The following is a 3,435-nucleotide window of genomic DNA, read 5'->3' on the forward strand; positions in this document are numbered from 1 at the left end:
CTAGCCTTCTAGACTAGACTCTGGGTACCCAGAATCCTGGGATTCCCTACCCAAAGGGCCCAAAGCCTTTGAGAGCAGATCAGGCCATCACTGTTTGCAGTCACAGGTCCTCAGAGTGACAGGAGCATCTGTTCGGGAATGTGAGCAATGTGTAGAAAGAGCTTGAACAATGGGCTGAGTGTTCTCACCAGTGTGCTTGAGGGCCCTTGTGGTGTGAAATTGGGCTGGGGCTAGGATGAAAAAGTGGATAGGTTGTGAGCTCAACCATGGGCTCTTATTTTTACTCTTGCTCTGGGCCTCATGAATGTTAGAGTGAGATTGGCTATGATCTTAATGCCTTAGCCTGTGTAGAGCAGCCTTGGTTCCAGCCTATGTTCCAAGGCTGACCTTTAGCTTGCTGTGGACTCTGTGAGCCCCTAAGAACCTTCAAATAAATGTTTTTGCTTAATATAGTCAGAGTTGGTTTCTGTTGTTTACTACCAAGAACACAGACTGAAACAGAAATGTTAAAGTGAATTCATTCCACCTTCCATCCAGTAAAGACTGTGTTCCCCAGCACCCTGATTAGCATTCTGTTTTCTGGGAGTTAAACACCCAGTTAGAGGCCACAATCCCACCCTGTGATGCACAACCAGACTCTGCCTCCTCCTTAGGCAGGATCAAGAAAGAATGAGCATATGGAATTGATAAATATCTAAATACAGTTTTAGCAAGTTGTCATCTAGGTTTCATTTGTTCTGAAAAAATGACATCTCAAACATTTATAACAAATGTTGTTAAAGAAAACTCACCTTTTTTTAGTGAATGCTTTTAGTGTTTTTTTTTTTTTTGCAGATATATCCACTTCAAAGTCTTTGAAATCCATCAATCTCTTTTTAATAAAAGATCTGATTTCAGATAAAATTAATATTTCTATAATTAGGATAGAGCAAACACACATTCTTATCATGAGTTCATTATTTCAGGTGACTTATACTATAAATGACTTCCATGAGTATTAGAGTTCTGAGTGCCATTCAAATATTGCCTACAGGCTTGTGGGAAGCTTCTGTAGCTTTTAATTGGTAGAAATTCCAGTTTTTCTGAATTCTTCACTTTCCTTCAGGTATTTCATTTTGTATTCTTTGTTAAAGATTGGATAATTATAGAAAGCAGTTAAGAAATTCTTTCAATGCAGAATTTTCTTTCCAGTATTTTACCACCATAAGGATTCCAGAGTTCCTGCAACACTTGGTAAAATCTTGAACTTGTGCAGAATACCTCTCTCTAGTCATTTCTCTCATTATGTTAAGGATCAAAACATCTTTTTTGACGTGTCTTAGATGCTGCTGGGGTTGAGCACCATCTTAGCAGGCAGAGAGGGCAACTATGTTGCCACCTGGGTCAGATAAACCCATCGATCTTTCTAAAAGACCTTTATTATTTTAGAGGTATTTTATGTATAGTGCTTACTTATTCACAGGTCTTAACTACCAAACTGGAATATGTCGGCTCTTTGAGGCCAGGAACTCTGTTAGAGTCATCTCTGTAGCAAAGTGTCGTACACAGGCAGGACCTAAGCACACAGTTGTTGAAATCATATTTTATTTAGCATTTATAGTAATTACTACTATATGCTTATTTGACATTTTACATATGCTAATTTAATAAGAGTCTCTGTGAGCTTGAGAAGGGTAGATTAAATTTAAAATAATGTATGTATATACACACCACTATCTTATAATACAACTTTAAGGCACATTTAAGAGATTGTTAGTAATGATGCATAAAGATTTGGGTAGAAGAGAAAGTAGAGATATTGGAGATTATGGTAAGTAGTGACATAGTATAGGAAAAAGTTCTAGGCAGGAAGCCAGAGAAACGCGTAGGTGATAAGAAAGAATGAGACAAAAATTGGAATCGTAGGAGATAATAAGTATAAATAATGAAACATCATATGTTGAGTTTCAGTCTTCAAAACATTTTATTTGGAGCCTCTCATCTCTGGAGAGAAAAGCGGGCCAATACTTTTATTGAAGGAGTACCTGATGCTCGGAGGCCATGTGGCTGCTAAGAGAAAGAACAAGAATTCAAGCCAGATTTTTCACTGCTCCTTTAGTAGTGACAAGTAGCAAAATGAGTAAGGGACAGAATAGAGTAACTGCATCTTTATATAAAAAGAATAAACGTGCTAACAACGGCTGCCCTTAAACACAGTTTACACACCGGCATTTATTTAATCTTCATAACTTAATAAGCTGTTATTCTATTTTGCAGATGACAAAACTGAGCACAAGGCAGTTCAATAACTTTCTTAAGATTCAGTAACTTTCCCAATAACTTTCCCTAAATGGTAGTGCTGGGATCTGATTTTGAATTCCGTTTGTCTCCGCAATCAGTCCTTCTCTCTTCATTCTGAACAAGCTTCTCATCCTGGGGAAGAAAGAGTCTATTGAAGCACTACGTATAGACTCATGTTTGTATTCGGAAGTTTAATGATTGTTGGTGTAACAACTAGATTCCTGTGCCTGTTGCTAGGCCAGAAGTACTAATGATAGTTTCACTTATTTGTTAATCACATAAATCACATACTCTGTATGGCTTAATTTAGAAACAATTTGTTTCTACGGTGGTAAATAATTTGTTCACACCGTTAGGAAATGGCAGCGCCAAGAGTTCAGTTTGTGACTCCAAATTTTGTGACTCCGAAGACTCTTCTCTTAGGAGCTGCACTAAACAGCTACAGTATCCTCTTCACCTCTGTGCCAGCTGTGGCTCTATCCTCCCTCCCAGAACTCTGTTCTCTAAGGGCCATAGTTTTCATCACCATTATTGAGGGGTTGATGTCGGTTGCCTTCTCAACCACCATGTCCACCTTCTTGCTTGCTCACCGAGATGTGATTTCATTCATCTCTTGAGAGGCCAGGGATAGGTTTAGCCATCAGCATGTATATGCAATTCTGGCTAATGAGATATGAGGGAAAGTCTGCTGGTGCATGGTGGTTGCCAGAAAAATTGTCTTCTGTCTTAAAAAGAAAAGTGTGGTCTCTTCCTTCTTCCACTGTGGGAGGTTGTTTGAGATGTCATATCTGGAGTTGTGGCAGTCATCTTGTACCCAAGAAGGGACAACCCAAGTTAGAAAACTTCCAACTTGCTGAGAAACTCTGACGACAGGAAAGAACTTAAATTCTTGGCATCTTTGAACCAATGAATTACCCATTCTGGAACCTCTTGAACTCAGGACTTCCTGTCATGTGAATAATAACATATCCTGGCTGTTTAAGTCACTTCTGCCTGGGTTTCCTGCCTCATTCAGTTGCAAGCATCCTAACTGATATAATCAATATATTCAGCATCACCATCATCATCATTAACATGTATCGGGTGCTTACAATAGCCAGACACTGTGTGGAGCTTGTTATATGCATCTTCATATTTAATCTTCACTACAAGCCT

At 38.8% G+C, this 3,435-nt stretch overlaps 1 pseudogene; it reads right to left on the reverse strand.

Moving 5' to 3' along the window:
• Window positions 1–1,027: 1,027 nt before the first annotated feature.
• LOC120364995 (COX assembly mitochondrial protein homolog pseudogene) lies at window positions 1,028–1,283 on the reverse strand (annotated as a pseudogene).
• Window positions 1,284–3,435: the final 2,152 nt, after the last annotated feature.

The sequence above is a fragment of the Saimiri boliviensis genome, chromosome 1 (genome assembly GCF_048565385.1).
Source record: "Saimiri boliviensis isolate mSaiBol1 chromosome 1, mSaiBol1.pri, whole genome shotgun sequence".
NCBI classification, from domain to species: domain Eukaryota; kingdom Metazoa; phylum Chordata; class Mammalia; order Primates; family Cebidae; genus Saimiri; species Saimiri boliviensis.